Source organism: Callithrix jacchus, chromosome 5 (genome assembly GCF_049354715.1).
Source record: "Callithrix jacchus isolate 240 chromosome 5, calJac240_pri, whole genome shotgun sequence".
NCBI classification, from domain to species: domain Eukaryota; kingdom Metazoa; phylum Chordata; class Mammalia; order Primates; family Cebidae; genus Callithrix; species Callithrix jacchus.
Window position 1 is genome coordinate 10,379,955 of NC_133506.1, and position 18,267 is coordinate 10,398,221.

Genomic DNA, 18,267 nt, shown 5'->3' on the forward strand with positions numbered 1-18,267 from the left:
ACTAATCACCTTGTGGTAATTACAGATGTGATGAAAGGGGAAGAATAGGCTGTCTTGGGAGTGCCAGAGTTCAGCAGCTAAACAACATTTGCAGTTAAACAACATTTGTAAAGGCCCTGAGCTGAGAAGGGATTTGGTAGCTCAGGGCAGCGCTTCTCTAACTTGAATGTGCTCATGAACCATCTGGGAATGTTGTTAAAATGCCAAGTCCTGAATCAGTAGGTCTGGGGTGGGACTTGGGATTCTGTATTACTAACCAGCTCCTGGGTGAGGCAGATGCTGCTGGTGGGTGGATCACACTTGGCATAGCAAGGCCTAATTGAAAACTTGGTGAGCACCTAAAACTGGCTGACCATGGTGAGCAGGAAGGGGCAGGTGGCTTGCAGTGACTGAGTAATATTTTTCTGCCTAGGCTGCACTTTAGATTCACCTGGGGAACTTAAAAAAAAATCAGGGTTGCAAATGCCTCACCTGCAGGCATTTTAATTTAATTGGTCTCACGTGGGGCCTGAGAATGCGTATACAGTCATGCATAGTATAATGATATTTCCATCACAGAGGGACTGCATATACAACAGTGGTCCCATAAGATTATAATCCGTACTTTTACTATACCTTTTCTATTTTTAGATATATTTAAATACATAAATACTTACTGTGTTACAGTTACCTACAGAATTCAGTACAGTAACATACTGTATAAGTTTGTAGCCTAGGAGCAGCAGGTTGTACAATTTAGGCTAGATATATAGCAAGCTGTGCCATCTCATTTTGTGTAAGTACTTTATGATGTTTGCACAATTGCAAAATCACATCACAACTCATCCTCAGAATGTATCCCCATTGATAACTGTATATATATTTCAACTCCACAGGTGATTCTAATGTGTAGCCAGGGTTGAGAACCACTAGACTAGAGAAAGGCAGGGGCCAGTTTTAAGGGTCCTGTATACTATGCAAGGATTTTGGATTTTATCCTGAAGGCAGAGCTAAATCTTTGAAGGATTTTTAAGCAGGAAAGTGAACTGATCTGATTTGCAATTGTTAAAAGTTCACTGTGGCTGCAGTCTAAAGCAGTAGTTTTCAAAGTGAGACAGATAAGACGATCCAGGGGTACTGGAAGAAAATTTAGAACTTTTATTATTTATTTATTTTTGGATATGGAGTCTCACTCTGTTGCCCAGGCTGGAGTGCAGTGGTGTGATCTTGGTTCACTACAACCTCTGCCACCTGGGTTCAAGCAATTTTCCTGCCTTAGCTTCCCGAGTAGCTGGGATTACGGGTGTCTGCCACTGCGCCTGGCTAATTTTTGTATTTTTAGTAGAGATGGGGTTTCACCATCTTGGTCAGGCTGGTCTTGAACTTCTGACCTTGTGATCCACCCACCTTGGCCTCCCAAAGTGCTGGGATTACAGGTGTGAGCCACCATGCCCGGCTGAGAACTGTTTTTGTTTTTATCTGAAAGATAAGGTAAAACATTTAATTTAGGAATTGTCACCGGCATCCTCTTGGGTCTATAGGTCAAACAGTTAATGTGTTAACTCTAGAACTTTGGAGGTCCTGAAGGAAGAGACTGAGGTGACTCTGCAGTGAGCAGAGTCATATTTATACGTTTGTTCTCAGTGTATTGCAACATGTTAACAGTTTATATTGTCTGGCACGGTGGCTTACACCTGTAATCTCAGTACTTTGGGAGGCCAAGGTGGGCAGATCACCGGAGGTCAGGAGTTGCAGACCAACCTGTTCCACATGGTGAAACCCCGTCTCTACTAAAAATACAAAAGTTAGCTGAGCATGATGGCAGGCGCCTGTAATCCCAGCTACTTGGGAGGCTGAGGCAGAAGAATCGCTTGAACCTAGGAGGCAGAGGTTGCAGTAAGCCAACATCGCACCATTACACTCTAGTCTGGGGGGACAAAAGGGAGAGTTTGTCTCCAAAAAAAAAAAAAAGTTTATATTAGCCAGTTTTCATTAAACTAGGCTTTACAAAATGGACATGCAAAGAAACCAGTGATTGAAGAAAATACTATTAATACAATCACAAGCAACAAACAAGACGTCAGAGCTGACACTAGTCCAACTGGTGTGATTTCTTGGTGAGCTATTCAAATAAGTCAGCTCTTACTAAATTGGAATGTATCAGGAAATTTATAAAAAACATGGACTTTCATCCTCTGTCATTAATAGGAATCTTGGTTTAAGATTCCTCTTAATGGTATGTAGAACCCAGCTGCACAGCGGCTCACAACCATAATCCCACTGTTTTGGGACCCTGAGGCATGGGAGGCCAGGAACTCAAGACAAACCTGGACAACATAGTGAGACCCCATCTCTACCAAAAAAAAAAAAAAATTAGCCAGGTATGATATCACGTGCCTGTGAATCCAGTTACTTGGGAGGCTGAGGCGTAGGATTGCTTGAGCCCAGGAGTTGAAGGCTGCAGCGAGCCATGATTGCACCACAGCACAACAGAAAAAGACTGTGTTAAAAAAAAAAACAAAAACGGAGGGTGGGGTTGGGCACAGTGGCTCATACCTGTAATCCCAGCACTTTGGGAGATTGAGGTCAGGAGTTGAAGACCAGACTGGCCAACATGGTGCTTGCTTGTAATTCCAGATACTCAGGAGGCTGAGGCAGGAGAATCATTTGAGCCCAGGAGGCAGAGTTTGCAGTGAGCCAAGATCTCACCACTGCACTCAAGCCTGGGCAACAGAGCAAGATTCCATCTCAAAAAAAAAAAAAAAAGTATGTAAAACCTTTAGATATTAAATAATAAAATATGAAGTTGTCAGCAATATGAAGACATTTGAAAACCAAAAATTTGAAATGTAAAGAGAACCTCTACATTATTTTGCAGTGATATTTAAAGATAAAGGATATTCCATCAGATCTTTACAGAATTTTGCTAACCTTGATGATTAAAGTTTATATTTTGAGGGTTGTTTGTTTTTAAGAGACAAGGTCTTACTCTCTTGCCCAGGCTGGAGTACAGTGCCACAATAATAGCTCACTGCAGCCTTGAACTCCTCGGCTCAAGTGATCTTCCCACCTTGGCCTTCCAAAGCTCTGGGACTAAATGTGTGAACCACCATGCCTGGCCGGTTTTGAAGTTTATTGTTCTTATACAAGACAAAATGGAGCTGGGCACAGTGGCTTATGCCTGTAATCCCTGCACTTTGGGAGGCTGAGGTAGGTGGATCACCTGCAGTCGGGAGTTTCAAACCAGCCTGGCCAACATGGCGAAATCCCATCTGTACTAAAAATACAAAAATTAGCTGGGCATGGTAGCATGTGCATGTAGTCCCAGCTACTCGGGAGGCAGAGGTGGGAGAATTGCTTGAACCCGGAGGCGCAGGTTGCAGTGAGCCAAGATCGCACCATTGCACTCCAGCCTGGGCAACAAGAGTGAAACTCCATCTCAAAAAAAAAAAAAAAAGACAAAAGAAATAAACCCTTGGCAGGTTCTTCCTGCCCCACCCCCAAAAGGCCCACTTAAGCAAAGAACAGACTGATAAACTACATGGAGAATAATTTTGTCAGGAAAACAAAATACCATTGGAAGATGTATAGAAACCATTTCTGAATATGCGAACAAACAATATTAGGACAAATTTTGCAGTGTGGGAGATTTGCTATACTTATAAAAGTATGGAAGCTTCTAGTATGTCTCAGTATTGCTAGATTCTCTCTTTTTTCTTTTCTTTCTTTTTGAGACAATTTTGTCTTGTTGCCCAGGCTGGAATGCAGTGGCGCCGTCATCATTCACTGTAGCCTTGACCACCCAGTCTCAAGCAACCGTCCTGCCTCAGCCTCCCAAGAAGCCGGGACCACAGGCATGCACCACCATGACTATTTTTTATTTTTAGGAGGCATGAGGTCTCACTGTATTGCCAGGCTGGCCTGGAACTCCTGGCTCAAGTGATCCACCTGCCTTGATCTTCTAAAGTGCTGGGATTACAGGCATGAGCCACCATGCCAACTGTGCCAGGCCTCGATTACCTTTTAAGAGTTACATCCAAGAATAAGGACCACTTCTTTTGTGAGCTACTGGAGGAAAATCATACTGGAGAAGACATACTCTTTTTTTTTAATTTAATTTTTTTTTAAAGACAGGGTTTCACCATGTTGGCCAGGCTGGTCTTGAACTCCTGACCTCAGGTGATCTGCCTGCCTCGGCCTCCCAAAGTGCTGAGATTACAGGCGTGAGCCACCACGCCTGGCCAGACGTATTCTTAATAGTAAATGATTGCCTTCATAAGGAACATTATTATATGAAATAACACACTGAATGTCAACTAATGGAACAGCTGCTTCGACCGAATAAAAGAGTAAAATTCATTGATTACCTCTCTATGGGCAGGCTGTTGAGTCCACTTATTGTCTTATGGTAGAGTTGTTGATGACTTACGGATTTTTCTTTTTAAAAAAAATCCCAACTTTTTATGATAAGTGGCTACAGGTTGAGTATTCCTAATATGAAATCCAAAAGGCTCCCAAATCCAACACTTTTTTTTTTTTTTTTTAAGACAGGTCCTCAGTCTGTAGCCCAGGCTGGAGTGAAGTGGCACAATCATGGCTCACTGCAGCCTTGACCTCTTGGGTTTGGGTGACCTCTCACCTCAGCCTCCTGAGAAGCTGCGACTACAGGCATGCACCACCGTGCCCAGCTAATTTTTGCGTTTTTTTGTAGAAACAGGATTTCACCATGTTTTTGGTCTCAAATTCCTGAGCTCAAGCAATCCTCCTACCTCAGCCTCCTAAGTGCTGGGATTATAGGTGTGAACTACCATGCCCCGCCGAAAATCCAAAGCTTTTTTGAGTTGCGATATGACACAAAGGAAATGCTCATTGGAGCATTTCAGATTTTGAATTTTTGGATCAGGGATACTCAACCAGTAGGAATAATGCAAATATTACAAAATCTGACAAATACCTGAAATCTGAAATACTTCTGGTCCCAAGCATTTCGGGTAAGGAATACTCAACCTGAAACTAGCAAATATCATTTGAATATCCTTAATCTGTTTCTTCAAGTAAAAGTATTATTTAAATAGTGAATGGGAAAGGAACTGCTTCTTAGAAAGAAATGTGCAATGGGAGAGCATTTTCCTCATTGTAATTTTTTTTTTTTTACAAATAAACTTTATTGAGATATAACTTATATATTATGAAATTTTCCCTTTTAAAGTGTATAGTTCAGTGGTTTTTAGTATATGCACAGAGTGCAGCTTTTGCCACTGTCTAGTTTAAGAACATTTCATCACCCCAAAAAGAGACCCTATACCCATTAGCCTCACTTCCCATTCTATCCTCCCTCCAGTCCCTGGCAACTACTAATGTTTCTTTTTCTTTGAATTTGTCTCCTCTGGTCACTTTATATAAATGAAATTATACAATAATGTGACCTTTTGTAATTGGCTTCTTTTACTTAGCATAATGTTTTTTGGGTTCATTCATGTTGTACCATGTATCAGTACTTCATTCCTTCTTATGACCTTATAATATTCCATTATATTGATATACCACATTTGGCTACCCCGTTCATCAACTGATGGTCATTTATTTGTTTCTAGTTTTTGGCTTTGTGAATAATACTGCTATGAATATTCATATATTTTTATATGGTCATAGGTTTCCATTTCTCTTGGGTATGTACCTAGGAGTAGGATTGCTGGGTTAAATGGTGACTAATTTTGAGGGGCTGCCAAACTGTTTTCTAAAGTGACTACCCATTCCCAGCAGCAATTCTCAAGGGTTCCAGCAGCAATACACAAGGAGTCCAATTTCTCCCGCAATGCACAAGGGTTCCACTTCTACATTCCCTGCAGCAATGAACAAGGGTTCCAATTTCTCCCATCCTTGCCAACATTTGTTATTCTCTTTTTGAGTATAGCCATCTTAGTGGGTGTAAAGTTGTATCTCATTGTAGTTTTTAATTTGCATTTCCATGATGATTAATGATGTGTATCTTTTCATGTGCTGTTGGCTGTTCTTTGGGGAAATGTCTATTCAGATCCTTTGTTCATTTTAATATTTAGTTATTTGTCTTATTATTTAGTTACTTATATATTCTAGATATAAGTCCCATATCAGGTATGTGATTTGTAAATATTTTTTCCCATTTGTGGGTTGTGTGTTCAGGTTGTTGTGGACATATCCTTTTGGGTGTAACCAGAAATGGAATTGCTGAGTCACATGGTCACTATGTGTTTAACTTGTTGAGGAACCACTAACAAGAAGGCTTGCACCTTTTTACAATCCCAGCAGCAGTGTATGAGTGTATCAGTTTCTCCATATCCTTGTCAACACTTAATTTTTTTTAACTATAGCCATCCTAGTATATATATCAGTTTCTACATATCCTTGTCAACACTTGTTGTTGTTTGTTTTTTTAACTGTAGCCATTCTAGTATATGTAAAATGGTATTGCATTATGGTTTTAATTTGCGTTTCTTTAATGACTCATGATCTCACTGTGATTTTGTTACATCTATAAAAATTATCATAATTTTACACATGAAAAACTTGGAAACAATTTTATAACCTAATAAAAATCTCCAAATGTGTTTCTGAAAACATTTCCAGATGATGTAATGAAATAAAGGACCTAGACATTGATCACTAAGAGCTGTTAAAACCATTAGGGAACTTTATAATAAAGGGGTCAGTCTGACAATCTTCTGGTCAATCATAACATCTCTAAACTTGGGAGAACCAAAGTTTTTATATTCTTCCTATGTGATAAAATAGGAAGAGCATATCATTCATGAAATAGTCTTGCTTGCCCCAACAAACTGAGTCAAACCTGACTCTGATTAGTCTAGATCTGATTACCAGTTTATAGGATATAATTAGCAAATTCAGAATGTGAAAAATATGGGACAAATGAACTCATTTACTTCAAATAAATGGCAAGAAAAAAAAAGAACTGCTACAGATTGAAAAAGACTTGAGGCTGGGTGGGGTGACTCACACCTGTAATCCCAGCACTTTGAGAGGCTGAAGTGGGCAGATCATGAGGTTAGGAGTTCAAGACCAGCCTGGTCAACATGGGAAAACCCCATTTCTACTAGAATACAAAAATTAGCTGGGCGTGGTATGCGCCTATAACCCCAACTGCTCAGGAGGCTGAGGCAGGAAAATTGCTTGAACCCAGGAGGCGGAGGGTTGCAGTGAGCCAAGATTGCGTCACTGCACTCCAGTGTTGGCGACAGAGCAAGACTCCATCGGCCGGGCGCGGTGGCTCACGCCTGTAATCCTAGCACTTTGGGAGGCCGAGGTGGGTGGATCATCTGAGGTCAGGAGTTCAAGACCAGCCTGGCTATCATGGTGAAACCCATCTTTATTTAAAATAATATTATAAAAAAGATTATATTATAAAAAAGACTTGAAACATGTTAATTGAATATAAGTGTAGATGTTGTTTAGACCCTGTTTCATGCAAGCCAACTGTAAAAAGTTATTTATGAGCCCATTAGGAGTAATTTGAAAACCACTTAGATGATTTTTAAACAATTTTAATTTTATAAAGGTATTATTACTGTAGTATGGTTACATTAAAAAGAAAGACTCCTAACTGGGCATGGTGGCATGTGCCTGTAGTCGCAGCTACTCGGGAGGCTGAGGCAGGATTGCTTGAACCCAGGAGGCAGAGGTTGCAGTGAGCTGAAATTGTGCCACTGCACTCCAGCCTGGTGACAAAGCGAGACTCCGTCTCAAAAAAAAAGACAGACTCCTTTCTTTTGCAGATAAGTACTGAAGTATTTTGGATGAAATGACATTGATATCTGGAATTTGCTTTAAAATAATTCAGCATGTTTGGAGGATTACAGATGAGACAAGAATTGCCATATGCTGATAATTATTGAAGCTAGGTAATAGGTATATAAGGGTTTAATATAGTATTTTCTCTACTGTTGTATATGTTTGAGAAATTCTGTAGTAAAAATCAAAAGAGAAAGCACTGTAAGGGAAGAGTTTTAGTGGATTTCAAATTTGTTAGAAATAGAAAAATGAAATATCTTCTGATTAATTTTCAAGAGTAATTATATCACAGAAGATTGATATTTGCTACCTATATTTAAAAGGAAATGGTGTAATGGGGGTGGAAAAGTGATTATCATAATTTAGTAAACATAGCCATAGTGCTTCGTCCTTTTGAATTCATATTTCTTTTTGGTTATGATAGCCATTAAAACTAAAGATTGATGTGGAATTAGACTTTTAAATTGCTCTATCATAAAATATTAAAATGAGATTTTTCAAACACAATGAGAAATATTTAACCATAGGAATCACAGTAAAATATTTTTAAGATGGATTTTATACTACTATTTTAACTGATAGGAATACCATTATTGTGATCATTCTTTTATTCCATTTGAAATGTTTTGTAGTATTAATAGGTATTAGTACCTGTGTTCTGTTTATAAGTGAACGTATGTTGGGGATGTATACTGTTATTTATTGGTGAACATGCAGTCAAAAAGTTTGTTTGTTAATACTGTGGCGAATGGACTGAGCAGGGTACAGAGACTTTTTTAGTGTTTGTCAGAGTAAATGTAGTCAGTGATGAGGGTGGAAGGAGTGGTAATAGGGATGAAGATACATGGACAAGTGTGATTTAAATACAGTAGAGGTATTAGGGTTCTAGATTTCTGGATTTTTGGAAGAGACAATTGCTAGTTAATGAACTGAGCTTTTGTGTGTGGGAAGTTGAAACCTGGCTGCTGTGAATTGTGCAAGTAGTTCTCAAATATTGACTGGCAAATAGCTTAACCAGCAAGTAATTTTCAAATATTGGTCGACAAGTTGCTTAGTACAATGTTGTAAATGCATTGATACTACCATTACTAAAGAGAATGTGTTCCATTTTTATATTAGCAGCACTCTTACCAGAGCAGTGTGGAATAGTTCTAGGACTTTCACTGACCTCCTTCTTAAAGGAACTGGGGCCCAAGCTTTATTTTTTATTTATTTTTATTTTTTTAATGACCCAAGCTTTTATGGGAATATTTCTGCTCTCCTGGTCCCCATGTCCTCAGTGACGTGAATGTCCCTGACTCAGTGCCTCTGCCCACGATGTCTGTGAAACTGCTGCCCTCCAGTGCCCCTTACCTCTTGGGCCTGCCCACTTTGTTAACAGGGACAAATTTCAGAGTGATTTCCAGTCAGAGTTTCTCTTTTCCCAGTTTGGGATGGTAGCTGGAATGGCCCTTCAAAGCCCTCAAGCACAAATGAGAAATGGAAGAAGCCCTGGGAGACTAGACCTGGCCTAAGTTCTTGCTACCTGGTGGAAGACAAAACCCCTTTTCTTCCTGTATTTCATGCCCAGTGAGCAATGGTACCATTAGCAGCAGTTCCATCAGCAGCAGTTATGAACCTCTAAGGTAGTGATTCTCAACATGACTGACATGGTGGGGAAGACATCAGTTTGAAAAAACATTTTCAGGCTAGTCATGGTGGCTCACGCCTAATCCTAGCACTTTGGGAAGCCACCACAGGAGGATCAGTTGAGCCCAGGAGTTCGAGACTAGCCTGGGCAACATAGTGAGACTCTGTCTGTACAAAAAAATAAAAGTTAGCCAGGTGTAATGGCATACACCTGTAGTCCTACCTACTTGGGAGGCTGAGATGGAAGGATTGCTTAAGCCCAGCAGGTCAAGGCTGCAGTGAACATACCGCTGCACTCCAGTCTGGGCAACAGAGTGAGACTGTATTAAAAAAAATTAAAAAAAAAAAAAAAGGGCCGGGCGCGGTGGCTCAAGCCTGTAATCCCAGCACTTTGGGAGGCCGAGGCGGGTGGATCACGAGGTCAACAGATCGAGACCATCCTGGTCAACATGGTGAAACCCCGTCTCTAGTAAAAATTACAAAAAATTAGCTGGGCACGGTGGCGCGTGCCTGTAATCCCAGCTACTCAGGAGGCTGAGGCAGGAGAATTGCCTGAACCCAGGGGGCGGAGGTTGCAGTGAGCCGAGATTGCGCCATTGCACTCCAGCTTGGGTAACAAGAGCGAAACTCCGTCTCAAAAAAAAAAAAAAAGCATTTCAAAAAATGGCTCTGATTTGTTTGTTAGTGTTTGCCTCTTAACATTTTGCTTAGTTTAAAATTATGTATGTGTTTGAATAATATATATATATATACATGTTAATAGTTCTAAAAGTACATATAGTAAAAGGTAGTTCTCTCTTCCCCTGCCTTCCAGCTGCTTTCCACGGGCATCCACAAGTACTATGGCCAATACTTGTGAAACCTGGAGTACTACATGTCCATCAAATATAAGACTTGAGTTTGGTATTTCAAGTAGCAATAAGGGAAGATAGGAGAGTTTTATGTTTATCAAAAGAGGTGAATGTTATAGCAGATTGAGATGATATGTTCTTACCTTTGGATGGGGTCTTAAGTGGAGCTCAATTTAGTTTCTCCAGTGTTAGTTGGAGAAATTACTTAAACCCTCCATGCTTACCCAGTTTTACTTGGTAAGTTTTCAAAGGTTCTACTTTGAAGAAGGCTTTTGTAGAGCAAGTAGTGGTAGTGAATAGAGCAGCTCAGTTACATGTGTAAGTTTTTTGATGTGGGGAAAGGGCTTTTGTGTAAACGACTATTTTTAAATTACGTGGACTTTAATATTTATTAAAGTGGTAAATTTAAAACCTAGCTTTCTTTTAGTTTGCTACTTGTAAGTATAGAAATTTTATATAGAAATAAGAGCAGTAATTTTCACCTGCTCATCAATTAAGTTAATAAAGTTTAACAGATTTAATTCCTTCAAACCCCTTACTTAGTGAATTAAATTTCCTTAGATGTTTAAAATACATTTATACAGTCAGTCTGTCAAGCACAGTCAATGCTTGATAGGTCAGAGTTACTACCTTAAACAGAATCTTCTTAAGCTCTTTGGCAATCTGTGATGCTAAGAAATTAAACTTGTAAATGTAGTAAAGCAGGTTTCTGTTAAGACTTCCAGTGCTTTTCATTAGCTGAATCTGAATTATCAACATTTAAAAAACACATATCCTAAACTTTATGCAGAAGTACTAGTAGTACTATGAGTTTGATATACCATACCTCAGTTTATTGCTCGTGTCTTTTCTTTCTGGAGTTGTGATGCCACTTACCCAATTAAGGAGAACAGTTTTATTATCTCAGAAAGCCAAGGTTATCAGATTAAAAATACAGAATCATGATAAAGTTATTGGTCAGAGGTTCGAGACTGGGGAAAGGAACTATGGGCTGTGTATTTCCAGGATAATTCCACTCAAGAGATGCTGTGCCCTTCCTTATGTTAAGAGTCCAGAATGTGGCATCAAAGGGGGAATCCACGTTCAGAGTTTGCTTTGCAACCCCCCTGTACTTTTTTTTGAGACAGGGTCTTGGTCACTTGCCCATGCTGGAGTGCAGTGATGTGATCACTGTTGACTGCATCCTTGACCTCCTGGGCTCAAGCAGTCCTCCCACCTCAGCCTCCTGAGTAAGTAGCTGGAGCTACAGATGCATGCCATCATGCCCAGCTAATTTTTTGATTTTTTTGTAGAGATGAAGTCTCACTATGAGCCCAGGATGATCTCAAATTTCTGGCCTCAAACAGTCCTCCCACCTCAGCCTCCCAAAGTGCTGGGATTATAGGCATGAACCACTGTGCCTAGCCTTTTCTTAAAAAATAACCCTTCAATCAATTTTTTTTCCTGGTCAAATTGGATTTTTATTTTATATATTCCTTGTCAGGCCCCATGTTATTTTAATTTTGGGAGTTGGATAGACTAGGATTCATATTCCATGCCTGCCATGCTTTTTGTGAACTTGGGCAAAACACTTAACTCTTCTGAGAATCAGTTTTGTCACCTAGTAAATGGGTTCAACAATAGTAATCTTTGTATTTGTTTTAAGCATTAGATAGTGTGTGGTAAATGCTTAGCACCGTTCTTAGCACATAGTAAATCTTTAATAAATGTTAGAAAATATAATGATCTTGATTCTTCATCTTCTCTCCCTAGTAGTTGATTTGGGACACAGTGTAGCATTATCTGAATTATCAGAGAGTAATTTTTTACCTTTCTGATTTTAACAAGGGACAGTTTGAAAAGGATGGGAGAGGGAAGAGAGAAAAAAAACTGAGTAAATGTGATCAACTGTACAGCCTTTACTCCCTGAACTATCTTTCCCTGAGTTATGTGATACATTCTCCTGGTTTTCCTCTTTCTGTCTTTGTGGCCACTTCTCAGTTCCCTAGGCCCCTCTTCTTGGACCACTCCTTGTTTAAGTTACCAACGATTCCATCTCTGGCCCTCTTGTGTTGATTCTGCACATTCTTCCTGGAAGCACATGTCCGTGGTTTCAGCTTCTGTGCTAATTAGGAGAAAATTTGTACTCAGAACCTATCTGGATGAAAGCTAGTAGCCCACTGATCTCCATTAGGCTATCTCCCAGATACCTACAACAGGCGCAGAACTGACTCATCTTCCCTTTCAGTATGTGATTTTTATTTATTTATTTATTTTTTTGACAGAGTTTCGCTCTTGTTACCCAGGCTGGAGTGCAATGGCGCGATCTCGGCTCACCGCAACCTCCGCCTCCTGGGTTCAGGCAATTCTCCTGCCTCAGCCTCCCGAGTAGCTGGGACTACAGGCACGCACCACCATGCCCAGCTAATTTTTGTATTGTTAGTAGAGACGGGGTTTCACCATGTTGACCAGGATGGTCTTGATCTCCTGACCTTGTGATCCACCCGCCTCGGCCTCCCAAAGTGCTGGGATTATAGGCGTGAGCCACCGCACCCGGCCCAGTGTGTGATTTTTATCATCTATGAATGTGCCATTCATCTCTATCTTGATGAATGGCACAACACAGTGACCCAAACTGGAAACTTGGATGTTGTTCATCTGGTTGGTGATCTGTTCCTATCTGTTTACATCTGTAACATCTCTCAAATTTGCCTACTTTTCACCATTTCTCCTTTCCCTTAGTTCAGGCTTCTTTTCACCTAGATGACTGCTGCAGGTTCCCTTCTTGTCTACTCATTATTACTTTCTTGTTCCAAGTCATTGAATACATAGCTGCTGAGAGTGATCTCTTTAACCTCCTGATCTAATCATAGCACTCCCCAACCTAAAATTCTATGAATAAAATCCAAACTCCTTAACAGAGCAAGCTTTCATGATCCAACTCCTCTTAACATTGGTAGCCTTATCTTTTCCCTGAGCCCGCTGTCCCTTGATCCTTGGTGGTGCTGTGTTCTTTCTTGCTCTCTATCTTTAGTTGAACTGCCCACTTCCCTCTTTCTTACTTGGCATTAGAATTTATCAGATAGAGATCAGCTCCTCCAGTCAGCATTTCCTTACTGACCACTCCAAGTCTGATCCAGTATAGATTCTTTGCTTCTATCAAGTCACTTACTGTATGATAATTCATATACTTAAATGATAATTCACACATTGTCATGTGTAGATTAAACATTTATAGTCTCAGAAGGGTCCTGATAGTCTAAAAGGTATAGTAATATAGTTGTCTCTTAGTATCTTCAGGTGATTGATTCCAGGACCCCCATGGAGATCAAAATCCAGGGATGCTCGGGTGCCTTATATAAAATGGCATATTTGCATATAACCTATGCACATTCTCCTGTATATTTTATAGGTTCTAAATCATCTCTAGATTACTTATAACAGCTAAAACAATGCAACTACTATGTAAATAGCTGTTATACTGCATTTAAAATTTTTTATTTATTGTATGGTTTTATTTATTTTTTTGATCTGTGGATGTGCAAGCCACAGATAGAGAGGATCTGCAAAATTCATGTTTAAAAGGTAAAAACCAAAATTAAAAAAAGAGACGGTCAACTGGGCCAGGCGAGGTGGCTCACACCTGTAATCCCAGCACTTTGGGAGGCTGAGGTGAGCAGATTGCCTGTGGTCAGGAGTTTGAGACCAGCCTGGCCAATATGGTAAAACTCTGTCTCTACTAAAGATATAAAAATTAGGCCGGGCATGGTGGCTCATGCCTGTACTCCCAGCACTTTGGGAGGCCAAGGTTGGTGAATCACGAGGTCAGGAGTTTGAGACCAGCCTGGCCAACATGGTGAAACCCCACCTATACTAAAAATACAAAAAATTAGCTGGGTGTATTGGTGGGTGCCTGAAATCCCAGCTACTTGGGAGGCTGAGGCTGGAAAATCGCTTGAATCCGGTAGGTGAAGATTGCAGTGAGCCGAGATCCCGCCACTCTACTCCAGCCTGGGTGACAGAGTGAGACTCTGTCTCCAAAAAAAAAAAAAGAAAAATTAGCGAGGCATGGTGACAGGTGCCTGTAATCCCAGCTACTTGAGAGGCTAAGGCAGGACAATTGCTTGAACCCAGTGAAGGTTGCAGTGAGCCAAGATCTTGCCACTGTACTCCAGCCTGGGCAACAGAATGAGACTATATCTCAAAAAAAAGAGAGAGAGAGAGCCAATTCTATGTAATTTACTGAAACATGGATTCGCATTATAGATGGTCCCTGATTTATGATGGTTCAGCTTATGATTTTTCTACTATTATGTTGGGAAAGCTGGTGCAATATGTATATTCAGTAGAAATGGTACTTTCAATTTTGAAATTTGTTTTTTCCCAGGCTAGTGATATGCAGTGTGACAATTTCTCATGGTGCTGGGCAGAAGCAGTGAACCGCACCTCCCAATCAGCCAGATGATCAGGAGGGTAAATGACTATATTCTACAGTATGCTGTGTTGTCAGGTGATTCTGCCCAACTGTATGCTAATGTAAGTGTTCTGAACATATTGAAGGTAGGCTAGGCTAACTATGGCATTCGGTAGGTGAAGTGTATTAAATACATTTCCTACTTATACGTTATTTTCAGTTTATGATGGGTATATTTCAATATAGCCCCATTGTAGGCCAAGGAACATCTGTATTTACCCAGTTGGGATCAGCAACATTAGGACTAAGTTCGGTTTAGCTGTTCAGTGAGCCAAGCCTCATGCAGCCTCTAACTCTGTCAATTTTCTGCTTTAGGTAGGACACAGCTCTCCTGAAGAGATTAAGACTTTCTGTGTGAAAAGTGGTATTCAGAAGGAAGCTAGGATTAATTCTGTTTTTATACATTTATCAAGATTTGAAGGAATCTCATTGTCAATTCTGTCTTAATTATATTCTATATAATAAATCATCATCGTATCCAGTAGTACTTGAAAAGTTTGGTTTTCGTGAACATTTCTTTGAATACAAAGTTTTATTAGTTTGTTTCCCAACTAAACTGGGTGCTCTTTGAGGGGAGGAATTTGTGGGACTTGTTTGTTTTGCAGTTATATTATCTCCAGCTGCTAATACAGTGCCTGGTTTGTGGTAGGAGTGAAGGATTTACTTCAATAGAACTCACACTTCTGGATTCCAAATTGAAAGCTTTGTCGAATGAACTGGTATTCTCTTTAAATAAGACAACATGACCTGAGTATAAAGCATAATCAACTGCATGACTCCAGCAAGAAGAACATGTATCCCTCAGGGCAGCCAGATAGCATGGCTGACAGAGGGAGTTATATACATTAGCAGGACATTTTAGAGAGCTGGAGAGTTCTTAGATTTTGATGATAGTTTAGAATAGAAATATTTAATCTTAGCTGTATTTAATGTATTATGTATCTGTGATGTATCAAGTATATTTATATGGCATATCATATATATCATATGTTTAATTATATTTAATCCTTAGCTATATTTTCATCCCCCAAATGGTATATGGATCTGTTTTTATTGAGGGGTGGCTGTTTATTGTTGCTTATCCAAGGCTCATGAAAATCTTCATGTTACTTGGGAAATCTTTCATTCTGCCTTTTGAAGGACAGCCTAGAACTGTTTCCTTCTTGGCACATGACCTTCTAACCCAATGACCAAAGAGTATGCAAAAGCATGGTACACTGTTTTTGAAGATTATTTGTGTCTATTCTAGATGTGTCTTATTTCTTGCCTACAAAAGATCGTTTTGATATATATATAGTATGTAGTTAATATTTATAACATATATATTAAATATATAAGTATTCTACTAGAACTAAAATTAACAAGGATTTGAAATAGTGTTGTGTGAGTAATTAAAATAATGATAGTATCTTTTCCAAGAAATTTTTTTTAATATGGTGGAGATAATGGCATGGTGAAAAGTAGTTAATTATTGTTGGTATTCCCATATTTCACCAGTAGGTTGCCATAGGTTATAATAGTTATATAATCAAACAGCAGAATACTTTTATATGAGGTTTATTGATACAGAAATGTTTGGTTCAGTGTTTGTGTTCCAGTTTTGTAGATTTTCTTTCCTGATTTTAAAACTGGAAAATACATTAAAATCCGAAACTTTCAGCCTCTATAATGCCCTCAAAACTCAGTAGGTTTTTAAAATGCCTCTTCCTTCTCTTCTCTCCATAATCCTCCTTATTTTTGGCCTTAAGTGAGTCAGGGGTTCCAAATTCAAATATGTTTTTCGAGGCTATGTAGGCAGTGTGAATGAGAGAATTAAATCTGTTGGGTCCTGTGCTACATTGGAGGTTCCAAGGCCTGTCTAAATGAGTTCAACTTCAAGATTTTTGTATTTTTTTAGGGATGGAGTCTTGCTATGTTCCTTAAGCTGGTCTTGAACTCCCGGGCTCAAGTCATCTTCCAAGGCTTGGCCTCCCAAGGTGCTAGGATTATAGGTATGAGCTACTGTGCCTGGCCAATTTTTTTTTTTTTTTAAACACACTGTGCCATCAATTTGTGGTCTTCACTTTAACTGTGAAAGGACTGCTAAAGATTGTACGTGTAAGATTTAGTTTGTCTTTCTCTTTGAAAGTGAATTCGTTAAACAAAAGCCATAATAAATATACTGTTACTTTTTTTTTTTTTTTTCCAAGACAGAGTGTCAGTCTGTTGCCTAGGCTGGAGTGCAATAGCACAATCTCAGCTCACTGCAAACTCTGCCTCCCAGATTCTCGTGCCTCAGCCCTCTGAGTAGCTGGGACTACAGGCATGTGCCACGACGCCCAACTGATTTTTGTATTTTTGATAGAGATGAGTTTCACCATGTTGGCCAGGCTAGTCTTGGACTCCTGACCTCAAGTAATCCTCCCACTTCAGCCTCCCAAAGTGCATAAGTGCTGGGATTACAGGTGTGAGCCACCGCACCTGGCCTACTACATATTCTTTTAGACCCAGCTGAGATATTACCTAATTGCTGAAAGCTCCTGATCTCTTCCAGACCAGGGATTGTTTTTCCTCATTTTAAGATGGTCATAACTGTAGTATTGATGACTGTGTATTTTTTTTTTATTTATTTTGAGACAGAGTCTTGGTCTGTAACCCAGACTGGAGTGCAGTGGCATGATCTTGGCTCACTGCAACCTTTGCCTCCCAGGTTCAAGTGATTCTCGTGCCTCAGTCTCCCAAGTTGCTGGGATTACAGGTATACACCACCAAACACCTGTAACTAGCCTGGCTAATTTTTGTAGAGATGGGGTTTTACCACTTTGGCCCTGCTGGTCAAGTGATCCATCTGCCTCAGCCTCCCAAAGTGCTGGGATTACAGGTGTGAGCCACCACACCCAACTTATTAGCCAATTTTTAATGTTCAGTACAACTTGATCATGATGTACAATGTCTTTTTTATGTTACATGTTGATGCAAATCACTGATATTTTGGTTTGGTTTTTTCAATAACAGATCAGAATATTTTCTGATTTTCATTGTCTTTTTTTCTTTGATCCATGTATATTTACAAGTGTCTCTTTTATTTTCAAACAGGTTTTTTTCTAGTTATGTTTTTGTAATGGGTTTATAGATTAATTGCATTGTAGTTAAAGAATATGGCCTATAGGCTGGGCGTGGTGGCTCAAGCCAGTAATCCCACTACTTTGGGAGACCAAGGCAGGGGGATCACTTGAGGTCAGGAGTTCAAGATCAGTCTGGCCAACATGGTGAAACCCTGTCTCTACTAAAAATACGAAAAAAAAAAATTAGCCGGGCTTGGTGGTGGGTGCCTGTAATCACAGCTACTCAGGAGGCTGAGGCAGGAGAATCCCTTGAATCTGGAAGGCCAAGGTTGCCGTGAGCTGAGATAACACCACTGCAATCCAGCCTGGGCGACAAAGGGAGATGCCATCTCAAAAACAACTGCCAAAACAAAACAAAACAAACAAAACACACACAAAAAAATGTGGCCTATGTACACTTTCAGTCCTTTGGAAATTGTTGGTATTTATTTGCTGTTTGGCCTAGTATATCCTTTACCCAGATTCC

General features: G+C 39.8%; 1 protein-coding gene across 30 annotated transcripts in view; it reads left to right on the top strand.

Moving 5' to 3' along the window:
- PTPRA (protein tyrosine phosphatase receptor type A) overlaps positions 1 to 18,267 on the top strand; it is a 180,770-nt gene that overhangs the window by 5,432 nt on the left and 157,071 nt on the right. For 8 of the 30 annotated variants that reach the window (XM_078371242.1, XM_078371223.1, XM_078371239.1 and 5 more), the window contains exon 2: positions 14,611 to 14,759. The exons of the other annotated variants lie outside the window; for them this stretch is intronic. The gene's annotated coding sequence lies outside the window, so the exon portion shown is untranslated. The remainder of the gene's footprint in view (positions 1 to 14,610; positions 14,760 to 18,267) is intronic. 30 annotated transcript variants of the gene reach the window in all.